The 14,270-nt window shown below is 40.8% G+C and overlaps 1 protein-coding gene across 2 annotated transcripts in view; it reads left to right on the top strand.

The window, feature by feature from the left end:
• LOC112221038 (leucine-rich repeat and immunoglobulin-like domain-containing nogo receptor-interacting protein 2) overlaps positions 1–14,270 on the top strand; it is a 303,359-nt gene that overhangs the window by 47,949 nt on the left and 241,140 nt on the right. The window lies entirely within an intron of this gene.

The following is a 14,270-nucleotide window of genomic DNA, read 5'->3' as shown; positions in this document are numbered from 1 at the left end:
TAAATCTGCACCTCTTAAATTAGTATGGTATGTTTGTATGTATTAATTTGTGGATGTCCATCATCCATTTCGTACAATATGTTATGAATATGCAAAACGTATGATATGTTACGAATGCTAACATTAGCTAGGTGTCTCACCTTAGCTAGGCTAGGGGTTAGGGTTAGGTTAAAGGGTTAAGGTTAGGTTTAGGGGAAGGGTTAGCTAACATACCAAGTCATTTCAAAGTACCTAAAAAGTAGTAAGTAGTTGCAAAGTTGCTAATTAGCAAAACATGTAAAGTTGTCCATGATGAAACTTTATTCTGTCTGTAACCATATCAAACATAACATATCATACTCACTTAAGTCTCCCGGATATACATTTACTATTTTATGTCCAGTCTATGAGACCAGGCTGCCGTATAAAGTTAATGTTTCATTCATGAACATGTATTGCGCAGGGGTCTTTCAGAGCACGCATGTATTTCATTGCTACCTGTTTGCAGCTAACACAGGGACTGCACTTTATTTGGGTCAGTGAATACAGCAGGGCTGAGTATGATAGCAGTATATACAGGTATATACTGTATATACTGTAGCTGGTTGAAAAGGGATTGTTCATGGATCATGGATTATTCCTTTATCAGATGTGACCTCATGACACTGACTTTTTCAAGTTGGAAGTGGTGATGTGACTCTTAATCTGTTACAGTGTGACATTTCAGAATGTGTTTCTTTGAGATTCAAAACACACATTGCAACACGTGGTGTGATAAAATTACATCACAGACATCTTCCTATGATTCTGTGATAAAATAACAGCACAAACATCCTCCTATGATGCAGTGATAAAATTACAGCATAAACATTCTCCTCCCATGCTGTGGTAATACGACAGCACAAACATCCTCCTATGATGCAGTGATAAAATGACAGCATAAACATTCTCCTCCCATGCTGTGGTAAAATGACAGCTCAAACATCCACTTATGATACTGTGGTAAAATGACAGCACAAACATCCTCTTATGATACTGTGGTAAAATGACAGCACAAACATCCTCTTATGATACTGTGGTAAAATGACAGCTCAAACATCCTCTTATGATAGTGTGGTAAAATCACAGCACAAACATCCTCTTATGATACTGTGGTAAAATGACAGCTCAAACATCCTTCTATGATGCTGTTGTAAAATAACAGCATAATCCTCCTATGATGCTGGAGTAAAATAACAGCACAATCCTCCTATGATGCTGTGGCAAACTTACAGCACAAACATACTCCTATGGTGGTAAAATGTGTTAAAGGTGTTATGGTGGAAACAGGTTCCGAGATAGTGTTACTGCCAGTCTGCCGAACTTCAACATCAATATCGTGTTGAAGTCTTATCAGTCATGCTATACCACGTGCAATGTATTACTTATCACATGTAACATGAATCCCTAACACTTCCCTTACAACTGTGACGGACAATGTATTCTCGACTTGATCATATCCCGTCAACACCATTATGGATTTGCCCTTAGGATTGTAAGCATGTCAAGTTATGGGAAAAAACACATCAGAATATTCATAAGATGTCAGATGCAGTCTTATGGTGTTCATGTCTTCATCGTAGTTTCAGTGTTAACATTGTCCTAAAGAAACTTTTGTTTGGCATTCGAATCTCATTGACTTACAGATCCCTGGCTATAGGCCTATCCTATAGAGAATGATAGAGGGCTCTAGGGCCCAAAAAAAACATTTAAGTTTGGGCAGCACCCTTGAGGACTTTCACCATTTTGAAGTAGTCAACTGGGTGGGACTTCCTGTGGGTTAATAAAGGATCACATAATTCCATCCAGGTCGTCAGGAGGGATCAGACAATGAATTATACTTGTAAGTAAGCATTCCAAAACTGCAGGTGGCAATAAATATCCAACCTTTGCTTTATACCTGTTCAAACAACACAGTCCAGGTGGCAGTGTGCAACCTTTCAGTTTGTTTGCCAACTCATACAAGTAGTGGAAGAAGAAAATGTACTTCCTCAAAATGGAGATGGCCTTAGTGGCACTGCCTGGGCGCTCACAGATTCCATAATCCGACAGATCCAATGAAAAGTCCTCTAACCATCTCTATGGCCTATCCTAAAGCAAAAAGAAGAGAAGTTAATCCAATTAATGGCATTGACCAGTCAAATTATACTTATTAATAGTTCATTAGCTCCTAAACCGTATGCTAATGAACAAATAATTGGTAGATGTTTGATCCATGTTGATGGTATTCGCGAAGAAGAGAACTGTTATAAATTATATTATTATAAAACATTTAGGTGAATACTACACATTAAAATCCTAGCCTCACACTTCATATCTTATAATTAAATACATTTACTTCCAATTGAAATCGATTCCTCTTAAAATGAATGACTTCCGACAGGATTATAATGAATAATGGCCTTAAAAAAGCTTTTGATTCAAGCACTTTACTTTGTTCTGATCGAGGAAAACAAAAGCCAGTTTTTATCAAAGGAAAAGGAGGCCAACAGCCATGCCACTAACTATTGAATGTGCTTATGCTGGCAGAGAGCTCGGTACGCGGTATACTCAGCGCAATCTGTTCCAGGATATGGCCCCATTGACTTCTCCCCACTGTACCCCTGAAAATACCCTGCTCACATACATAGGAAATGGCCTGGTCCTTCAATTATTCACAAACACACATCTCCTGTATGATAAGATACAACAAAACACAACATTAAGGCTAAGATATAGATCCTAGTTATAGGTACCTATGAAGTACTGTACTAGGTAGGTACCTATGAGGTACTGAATAGTGGACTGAATTAAATATATTAATACTACACTCTTTAGTCTCATACTCAAGATTTTCACAGTTGAAAAATGCAACTGTGGTGGTCCATGCTATTACTGCCTTAACTTGTGATATGAGGTACAGTAAAACGTATTCAACTGATAGGTAGGCTTAGATTGAAATATGCTGATGTTTGAGATGGGAACGAACAGTGGGTATGTAATGTATATAGATGTTGAATGGAGGAGACAGGAGTTGTAAAATGTATTGATGCTGGTTCGCCAAAATGATTTACGAGTTTATTTCCTTTGTTTTCCCCTTTCAGAGCATTGATTTATGGCTGGTATAAAACCCCATATCCAGTGATGTCACATCAAAATGTGACTATGTCCTCTGGTTGACAAATTACAGTTGTGGTAAAGTTTGGGACACAAACACATGAGTAAAGTGGGCATTTTTGCCAAACATTAAAGGTAACATACAAAAAGCATCTTTAAAATGCCGTAGTTTTATATTTTATTTCATTCTAGATTATATATGCTCACCTTCCGATGCGTACTGAGTGTCTCAATGTGTCATTTGAAGGAAAAAAATGTATTGTTGTTGCATTTATCAATTTAAGTGAACTAAGCTTATTCATGTTGGTATGCCCCATATGCGGTATGCATTAAATGATTTAATAGGCATACATAGGCAAAGTTATGAGAGTTTACTTCATAAATAGTGCCCGTTGTCATTGTAAACAACAATATTTACTCAGTGCCTTATCTATTTATTTCCTTGTCTACATGAAACACCATCCAGCATTTGTGTTTTACATTGTAACCCACATGTGACATCAATGAGTCAAATGCAAACTTCATTGTGAAATGAACTGACTCCACATCATATTTGAGAAATATTCTGCTGTACTCATCATGGATAAACGGCATTGCTGGTGAGAATGATGGATTGCCTGGGCTTAATAATACTTCATAAGGGAAAAACAAAGTCTGCAAGTCCAACAAAACTAATTAAAATGACAGAGCCTCACAGCAGCAAATAAGGAATGGAGTCATTTAGGGCACCGGCGTGGTGGTATACGATGCCTCTGATTGGACTTAAATGCTTGAACAGCTCCACAGATCTGTTGTGTATTAATATGTTGATGGCAATATTGCCTCTCGTCTTCAGTTCTTCGCAAACATCATAGCTCAGCGAATCTATGGATGCCTCAGTCATTTCAATATATACTACCTTTCACGGCGAGTAAAGAAAATACAACATTTTAATTGCAAACATTGCAAATGGCTCCACTTCTCGGTCCAGTGGCTTCGTACATTAGCATGTAAAGAGAATCATGGATGAGCCCATCGAAGTGGATGGAGAAAGCCTTCCTCTCATTGATACTCACTTAAGGGGGTTGTGTCAATGCCATCATTATAATAGTTATTTTTGCCGTTGATCTCCTTCCACACTTGAGAGAGGGTGCAAGGGTGAAATCATTTAGCATGAATCACTCAATATTTTATGGTTGCCTCATTGAAAATGAGTGGGAAGAATTCATAATGTCTTTTTTTACACAAACCTCAGCTAAAACATCAGGTTTTTGTTATACATTATTGTTCTAAACTTTTGACCGGTAATGTACATCTACTCATTCAAGGGTTTTTCTTTATATTTACTATTTTCTACATTGTAGAATAATTGTAAACACATCCAAACTATGAAATAACACATATGGAATAAAGTAATAACAAAAAAAGTGTAAAATTCTTCAAATTATCCACCATTTGCCTTGATGACAGCTTTGCACACACTTGGCATTCTCTCAACCAGCTTCATGAGGTCATCACCTGGAATGCATTTCAATTAACATATGTGCTTTCTTTCTTTCTTAATGCATTTGAGCCAATCAGTTGTGTTGTGACAAGGTAGGGGCGGTATACAGAAGATAGCCCTATTTGGTAAAAGACAAAGTCCATATTATGGCAAGAACAGCTCAGATAAGCAAAGAGAAATGACAGTCCATCATTACTTTAAGACATGATGGTCAGTCAATCCAGAAACTTTCAAGAACTTTTAAAGTTTCTTCAAGTGTATTCGCAAAAACCATCAAGCGGTATGATGAAACTGGCTCTCATGGCTCTGGCTCTGCTGTAGAGGAAAAGTTCATTAGAGTTACCAGCCTCAGAAATTGCAGCCCAAATAAATTCTTTACAGAGTTCAAGTAACAGACATCTCAACATCAACTGTTCAGAGGAGACTGTGTGAATCAGGCCTTCATGGTCGAATTGCTGCAAAGAAACCACTACTAAAGGATCTCAATAAGCAGAAGAGACTTGCTTGGGCCAAGAAACACAAGGAATGGACATCAGACCGGTGGATATGTGTCGTTTGATCTGGAGTCCAAATTTGTGATTTTTGGTTCCAACCGTTGTGTCTTTGTGAGACGTGGTGTAGGTGAACGGATGATCTCTGCATGTGTATTCCCACCATAAAGCATGGAAGAGGAGGTGTTATGGTGTGGGGATGTTTTGCTGGTGACACTGTCTGTGATTTATTTAGAATTCAATGCATACTTAACCAGCACGGCTACCACAGCATTCTGCAGCGATACGCCATCCCATCTGGTTTGAGCTTAGTGGGACATTGATTTGTTTTTCAACAGGATAATGACCCAACAAGGAGAGTGATGGAGTGCTGCATCAGATGACCTGGCCTCCACAGTCCCCTGACCTCAACCAAATTGAGATGGTTTGGGATGAGTCAAACCGCAGAGGGAAGGAAAAGCAGCCAACAATTGCTCAGCATATGAATGAGTAGATGTTAATGAATGAATGAGTAGGTGTTCTAAAACTTTTGACCTGTATTGTACTGTACATCCTGTGACTTAACTGTATAAAAAATATCCTCCAAATGGAATTGTAAAGACACACATGGATGGTTGCATAACTGTCAGTGTAAAAGGTATAGGAATGGCCCGTGAGAACAGTTTGTTAAAAGCAAAACACATTAGTAACAGTACAGTACATGTGTCAACTAGGCCTAATTGTCTTGCTTTATTGATTAAATATTGCTTGCTGATTTTAGCTGACAAACTGTAGCACGAATGTATACTTCAGTGTGTCCATGTGGAAATCCATAAACTGCACATCTTTTAAAGGCTGCATTTTATGAATTATAAAACATAGAATACATAACACACATCTCAAGTTGTTTTGCAGTGTGTTGTCATTGTGGTTTACTGTTACTCTCCTATAAAAGTTACTAAACTATGTAACACAAATAGGAGTGCTAAAACCTACTTTGTTCAAGTGAGAGGACCAGTTATGTCAGAATAAACGCTCCTACCCTCCATGCTACCTGGCGCCCGTGAGTGTTTGAGGATATGGGAGATGATGGTCCCAGGATTCTGCATGCTTTAGCCGCGCTAACAGCTGAGCCGTCAATCTCCAGGGGGAGAAATGGTGGTGGACGATTTCTGAAGTCCACCACCATCTCCATGGTTTTGTATGTGTTGAGTTCTAGGTTATTTGCGACTGCACAAGACCACCAGGCAGGCAACCTCTCAACGGTACATGGACTTATCTCCATCGGTGATGATACCAACCAGAGGGGTGTCACCTGGAATCTTGAGTACTTTGACAGAAGCATTGTTGGAGGTGCGGTCATTGATATAGAGTGAGTAGAGTAGAGGTGAGAGCACGCAGCCTTGCGGCGCTCCTGTGCTGAGGGATAGAGAGTCCAAAAAGTGTTTTCCCGGCTTCACGTGTCACGTTCTGTTGGTCAGGAAGTCAGTGATCCACTGACTGATGGAGCTGGACATGTTCAATTGGGAGAGTTTGTCTTGTAGCAGTTTGGGGGGAATGGTATTGACACAGAGCTAGTCCCCAAACAATACAGTGGCTTGTATTCACCCCCTTGGCATTTTTCCTATTTTGTAGCCTCACAATCAATTAAAATATATATTTTTTTGGGGGGGGGTTGTATAATTTGATTTACACAACATGCCTACCACTTTGAAGATGCAAAATCATTTTTTTGTGTAAGACAAACAAGAAATAAGACAAAAAACTGAACTTGAGAGCACATACTGAGATCATGTGACAGATCTTGTGACACTTAGATTGCAAACAGGTGGACTTTGTTTAACTAATTATGTGACAGCTGAAGGTAATTGGTTGCACCAGATCTTATTTAGGGGCTTCATAGCAAAGGGGGTGAATACATATGCTTGCACAACTTTTCCGGTTTTTTTTTGTTCAAATTTCTTTCATTTCACTTCACCAATTTGGATTATTTTGTGTATGTTCATCTCATGAAATTCAAATAAAAATCCATAAAAATTACAGGTTGTAATTCAACAAAAGGAAAAATGGCAAGGGGATGATGTATTTTGCAAGCCACTGTATGTAAGCGAAATGGAAAGCTGCAACATGGAAAGCTGTGAGTCATTGTTGATGTGCTCCGTCCTGCATTTCTACCAATGTCTCTTGAGACATTTTCCTGTGTCAGTGTAGCAAAGCTCAGCATCTTTACCTTTCCATGATGCCGCATTTATAGCATTAAGGGAATCTGATGTTCTTTTGGACTCCAAATGTCTATTTCTGTGGCCTACATACTGTCTTCTGAGACGCCAAGCATGAAAGAAAACAATTGGAAATGTGACACTGTTTACAAATCCACTCCTAATCATTTTTTTAAAACAGCAGAGATATCAATTAGTTGTATTTTTCCTGCTAAATCAATTGAGGCTGACTCCTGTTTCAGAACAACTCATTATAAGTTTGATGACGACTGTGATTACTTAACTCCTGAAGCAATATGTATGACATCTTGTAGCTCACAGCAAAGTACACGGTAGCAAAGGTCAATTTCCTTGCATGCTTAACGTTGCATATTACACAACTAAATATTCAACTGCACCTCAATCTCTCAACATCTTCACAAACAGAAGGGGCCTGAAAGAAGAACAGGCCAACAAATTCTGTGATGTTTGTGTCTGCAAGGCTTCCAGAAACTGCATTGTAATGTCTGACAGAATGCATAGACTGCTCCAAACAGTGAGCTATGTGATGCTAATGCTAACTGAGGCCCTCTTGTTTACATTCTGGTTGTGACTGCGTCCCCCAAGAGTGACATTACCTCTTCTCAGACACACTGGCTTTCAGCTCCATAAATAATATTCCTTTTTACTGGCCTTGAACTCCTGAGATGGCATTAGGGGCAAGACTATCAGACAGTGACAAAAAGCTCTCGGAGCTCATGTGAGATGGAGTTCAATAATTTAGTATAGACTTTTTATTTATCGGGATTTTGTTTTTTAACACGGCTTTATGCAACCAATATGAGAAAAATCCAAATGTAGTGTCAGGCTAGCTCTTAGCCCCGTGGTTACATCAAGGGTACATCAAAAACATCACAAGCCAGTCTGATGATTGACGTATCCCCAACACTTCACACAGGAGCAACAGATCAATAGACACCCCACCCAGACCAGCGAGACACCCTCCCAGATCTGCAGGACCCCCCCTGGACCTACACATAGAGGACCAACGCCAAGAGGAATTAGATCCAGACCACAGTACACCCAGACACATCCACACCCCCACCCCAACCAATCAACACCCCCCACGTCAACCATGCCCACACCCCATTTAGGCCCCCTCAGATCAGACCTATGCCACTCCTGCCCACCCCACCCCCGCAAAGAGGGCCTCAACATGGAAGCCACACATACGCCCAGGTAGTGAGCGGGCAAACAGTCCCAACCCCCACTCTCACACTCGCCCAAGCCAATGGCATGTACCAGATGCTCAGCAGGCTCTGCTCACACTTACTGGCCTGAGGCCAAACCACGACCAACAACATTGGACACTCTATGGAACAAAAAGCCTTCACTATATTATCCTGGAATATCCAAGGCCTGAGGTCATCTGCCTTTGGCCTAAAGAGCAGAAACCCGGACTTCACCAAAGAAATCGGTAATACAGACATTGTCATCCTGCAAGAAACCTGGTATAGAGGAGACGGACCCACTGGTTGCCCTCTAGGTTACAGAGAGCTGGTAGTCCCATCCACCAAACTACCAGGTGTGAAACAGGGAAGGGACTCAGGGGTATGCTAATTTGGTATAGAGCAGACCTAACTCACTCCATTAAATTAATCAAAACAGGAACATTCTACATTTGGCTAGAAATTCAAAAGGAAATTATCCTAACAGAGAAAAATGTCCTCCTGTGTGCTACCTATATCCCCCACTAGAATCCCCATATTTTAATGAAGACAGCTTCTCCATCCTGGAGGGGAAATCAATCATTTCCAGGCCCAGGGACATGTACTAGTCTGTGGCGACCTAAATGCCAGAACCGGACAAGAACCTGACACCCTCAGCACACAGGGGGACAAACACCTGCCTGGAGGTGACAGCATTCCCTCCGACATATGCCCCCCTAGGCACAACTATGACAACATAACCAACAAAAACGCGTCACAACTCCTGCAGCTCTGTCGCACGCTGGGTAAGTACATAGTCAACGGTAGGCTTTGAGGGGACTCCTATGGTAGGTACACCTATAGCTCATCTCTTGGCAGTAGTACTGTAGACTACTTTATCACTGACCTCAACCCAGAGTCTCTCAGAGCGTTCACAGTCAGCCCACTGACACCCCTATCAGACCACAGCAAAATCACAGTCTACTTAAACAGAGCAATACTCAATCATGAGGCATCAAAGCCAAAGGAACTGAGTAACATTAAGAAATGCTATAGATGGAAGGAATGCAGTTTGGAAACCTACCAAAAAACAATTAGGCAACAACAAATTCAATCCCTTTTAGACAATTTCCTGGGTAAAACGTTCCACTGTAATAGTGAAGGTGTAAACTTGGCAGTAGAAAATCTTAACAGTATATTTGACCTCTCAGCTTCCCTATCAAATCTAAAAATCTCAAATAGAAAACCAAAGAAAATTAACAATAATGACAAATGGTTTGATGAAGAATGCAAAAATCTAAGAAAGAAATTGAGAAACCTGTCCAACCAAAAACATAGAGACCCGGAAAACCTGAGTCTACGCCTTCACTATGGTGAATCACTAAAACAATACAGAAATACACTACGGAAAAAGAAGGAACAGCATGTCAGAAATCAGCTCAATGCATTTGAAGAATCCATAGACTCTAACCACTTCTGGGAAAATTGGAAAACACTAAACAAACAACAACACGAAGAATTATCTATCCAAAATGGAGATGTATGGGTAAACCACTTCTCCAATCTTTTTGGCTCTATAACAAAGAATAAAGAGCAAAAACATATACATGATCAAATACAGATCTTAGAATCAACTATTAAAGACTACCAGAACCCACTGGATTCTCCAATTACATTGAATGAGTTACAGGACAAAATAAAAACCCTCCAACCCAAAAAGGCCTGTGGTGTTGATGGTATCCTCAATGAAATGATCAAATATACAGACAACAAATTCCAATTGGCTATACTAAAACTCTTTAACATCATCCTTAGCTCTGGCATCTTCCCCAATATTTGGAACCAAGGACTGATCACCCCAATCCACAAAAGTGGAGACAAATTTGACCCCAATAACTACCGTGGAATATGTGTCAACAGTAACCTTGGGAAAATCCTCTGCATTATCATTAACAGCAGACTCGTACATTTCCTCAAGGAAAACAATGTACTGAGCAAATGTCAAATTGGCTTTTTACCAAATTACCGTACAACAGACCATGTATTCACCCTGCACACCCTAATTGACAACCAAACAAACCAAAACAAAGGCAAAGTCTTCTCATGCTTTGTTGATTTCAAAAAAGCCTTTGACTCAATCTGGCATGAGGGTCTGCTATACAAACTGATGGAAAGTGGTGTTGGGGGTAAAACATACAACATTATAAAATCCATGTACACAAACAACAAGTGTGCGGTTAAAATTGGCAAAAAACACACACATTTCTTCACACAGGGTCGTGGGGTTAGACAGGGATGCAGCTTAAGCCCCACCCTCTTCAACATATATATCAACGAATTGGCGCGGGCACTAGAAAAGTCTGCAGCACCCGGCCTCCCCCTGCTAGAATCCAAAGTCAAATGTCTGCTGTTTGCTGATGATCTGGTGCTTCTGTCACCAACCAAGGAGGGCCTACAGCAGCACCTAGATCTTATGCACAGATTCTGTCAGACCTGGGCCCTGACAGTAAACCTCAGTAAGACTAAAATAATGGTGTTCCAAAAAAGGTCCAGTCACCAGGACCACAAATACAAATTCCATCTAGACACTGTTGCCCTAGAGCACACAAAAAACTATACATACCTTGGCCTAAACATCAGCGCCACAGGTAACTTCCACAAAGCTGTGAACGATCTGAGAGACAAGGCAAGAAGGGCATTCTATGCCATCAAAAGAAACATAAATTTCAACATACCAATTAGGATTTGGCTAAAAATACTTGAATCAGTCATAGAGCCCATTGCCCTTTATGGTTGTGAGGTCTGGGGTCCGCTCACCAACCAAGACTTCACAAAATGGGACAAACACCAAATTGAGACTCTGCATACAGAATTCTGCAAAAATATCCTCAGTGTACAACGTAGAACACCAAATAATGCATGCAGAGCAGAATTAGGCCGATACCCACTAATTATCAAAATCCAGAAAAGAGCCGTTAAATTCTACAACCACCTAAAAGGAAGCGATTCACAAACCTTCCATAACAAAGCCATCACCTACAGAGAGATGAACCTGGAGAAGAGTCCCCTAAGCAAGCTGGTCCTGGGGCTCTGTTCACAAACACAAACACACCCTACAGAGCCCCAGGACAACAACACAATTAGACCCAACCAAATCATGAGAAAACAAAAAGATAATTACTTAACACATTGGAAAGAATTAACAAAAAAAACAGAGCAAACTAGAATGCTATTTGGCCCTACACAGAGAGTACACAGCGGCAGAATACCTGACCACTGTGACTGACCCAAAATTAAGGAAAGCTTTGACTATGTACAGACTCAGTGAGCATAGCCTTGCTATTGAGAAAGGCTGCCGTAGGCAGACATGGCTCTCAATAGAAGACAGGCTATGTGCTCACTGCCCACAAAATGAGGTGGAAACTGAGCTGCACTTCCTAACCTCCTGCCCAATGTATGACCATATTAGAGAGACATATTTCCCTCAGATTACACAGATCCACAAAGAATTCGAAAACAAATCCAATTTTGAAAAACTCCCATATCTACTGGGTGAAATTCCAGTGTGCCATCACAGCAGCAAGATTTGTGACCTGTTGCCACGAGAAAAGGGCAACCAGTGAAGAACAAACACCATTGTAAATACAACCCATATTTATGCTTATTTATTTTATCTTGTGTCCTTTAACCATTTGTACATTGTTAAAACACTGTATATATATATAATATGACATTTGTAATGTCTTTACTGTTTTGAAACTTCTGTATGTGTAATGTTTACTGTTAATTTTTGTTGTTTTTCACTTTATATATTCACTTTGTATGTTGTCTACCTCACTTGCTTTGGCAATGTTAACACATGTTTCCCATGCCAATAAAGCCCTTGAACTGAACTGAACTGAACTGAACTGATTGAGAGATGGCCTCTCCAAAGGCACACTGTCTGAAGCGTGTAAATATCCTTGTGATGTGAAGCTCTTATGCATATTCTCTCCTCCACCACAGCAAACTCCATTATGAATAAGCATTATGAATGATAAATGACCGATAACTCGTAGAACCGATAACTCGTTGCAGCCAAACAAACACAGTTGTTTTTGTTTTCTCAAGTAAATGTTTTCTCAAGGACTACAAAGGGAAACCCAGACATGAGATGCCCAGTGACGCAAGCCTACCAGACGAGCTAAATGCCTTTTATTTATTTTTATTTATTTTATTTGGTAAATATTTTCTTAACTCTTCTTGAACTACACTGTTGGTTAAGGGCTTGTAAGGAAGCATTTCACTGTAAGGTCTACACTTGTTGTATTCAGTGCATGTGACAAACAAAGTTTGATTTGATTATGGGTGACCTGCAGGAGCCGTCTTTAATGGAATATGGAGCGTTGTGTTTTCTGCTGTAGCAACAAATCTTTCAACCCAACATCCAATCTCCAACATAGAGAACTACTATGTTATTCATCTGAACCTATCTAGTATAATAACCTATCCTCGGGCATAGCTCATAGGGTCTTTGAGCCATGCAAGCCTCTTCAGTTATGAGAAGTTCACAGAGAGAAAATCTGAAATTACAATCAAAACTACAATATGGAAAACTGCACTACACTGCAATCCTATATCGAGCAGAGTCTGGCTGAATCTGTGGAACGAGACTGCGCAATTACATTCACACTGAAACGAGGAAGAGAGAGAATGAGTGAAACAATGAGATTTGATGAGCGAAAGAGAACACAAAGAGAACAATGGAGTGAAATATAGATAGAGAAAGAAGGGAAACAGGAGGGAGGGAGGTAAGGTATGCAGGACCAGACACGGCAAAACGCTGCAAAGCTCCAGGACAGAGGAGACTATGCAGTGGGCCATAGCAGAGAGAGAGTGGCCGAATGGAAAATCTCCATGGCGTTGAGTTAAAAGATGGACCCCATGCAGGCCTTTGGGTGAGGAGAGACTCGCAAGATGATTAGCACACTTGGGGAAAGCCTGTTTGGGGCTGAAATGTAGATGGAGCTAGCTAGAAAATAACAGTATTTTCCTCCCAACCCTCTCTAACATACTTCAGCCCTAACAGAGCAAGCCTGTGTATTTTCAATGAGTAATCCTTTTCAATTGACCAGCACTTGTGTTGGGCTATGCTCTTTATTGGCTGTTGGCTCTATAGTGGGTGGACTGAAAATATATTTAGATAGTATCCTCATCGACAGAGTCCAGCTAGAATGGAAACGGCTAACAGTGGAAACACTTAACATTATGGTCAATTGACAGACACTTTAATTCATAGCGACTTGCAGAACAGATTCAGTATTTCACCCAGTTGGGGATCAATCCCACAACCCTGGTGTTGCAAGCACCACAGTCCAGCCGACTGGGCCCCCTGAACCACCACCTTCTCCCCACCCATATGAATGCCTCACAATCTGGGCAACCTCTCTCCTCTGAGCCTTCTCCACTGGGGGACAGAGTCATTGAAGGGTGAAGATCTCAAGCCCAATTCTAGGGCGCCGCCATGACAGTCTTAGTCTGGCTGCTCACCCTTTCCCCCAACCATTACAGACGCCATCCTTCCCCTCATCCATCCATCCCTTCCTCCCCCTGTCTTTCCCTCTCTCTGGGGGATGAGAGTGGGGCCAGGCGGAGCCAGCAGCTGTGTGTCCATCCACTTGTGCAAAACCCCAACGGTCTGCAGGCTGAAACCTCTGCAGGCTACCTTTTAAAGGCGTAAGGAGACACTATCAAAAACTAGACCCGTCATTAAAAGGCTTGTGTCAGAAAGCCTCTGCTCTATCACTCTACCTGGCAT

The sequence above is a fragment of the Oncorhynchus tshawytscha genome, linkage group LG21 (genome assembly GCF_018296145.1).
Source record: "Oncorhynchus tshawytscha isolate Ot180627B linkage group LG21, Otsh_v2.0, whole genome shotgun sequence".
NCBI lineage: Eukaryota > Metazoa > Chordata > Actinopteri > Salmoniformes > Salmonidae > Oncorhynchus > Oncorhynchus tshawytscha.
This window is presented reverse-complemented; position numbering and strand designations above follow the sequence as displayed.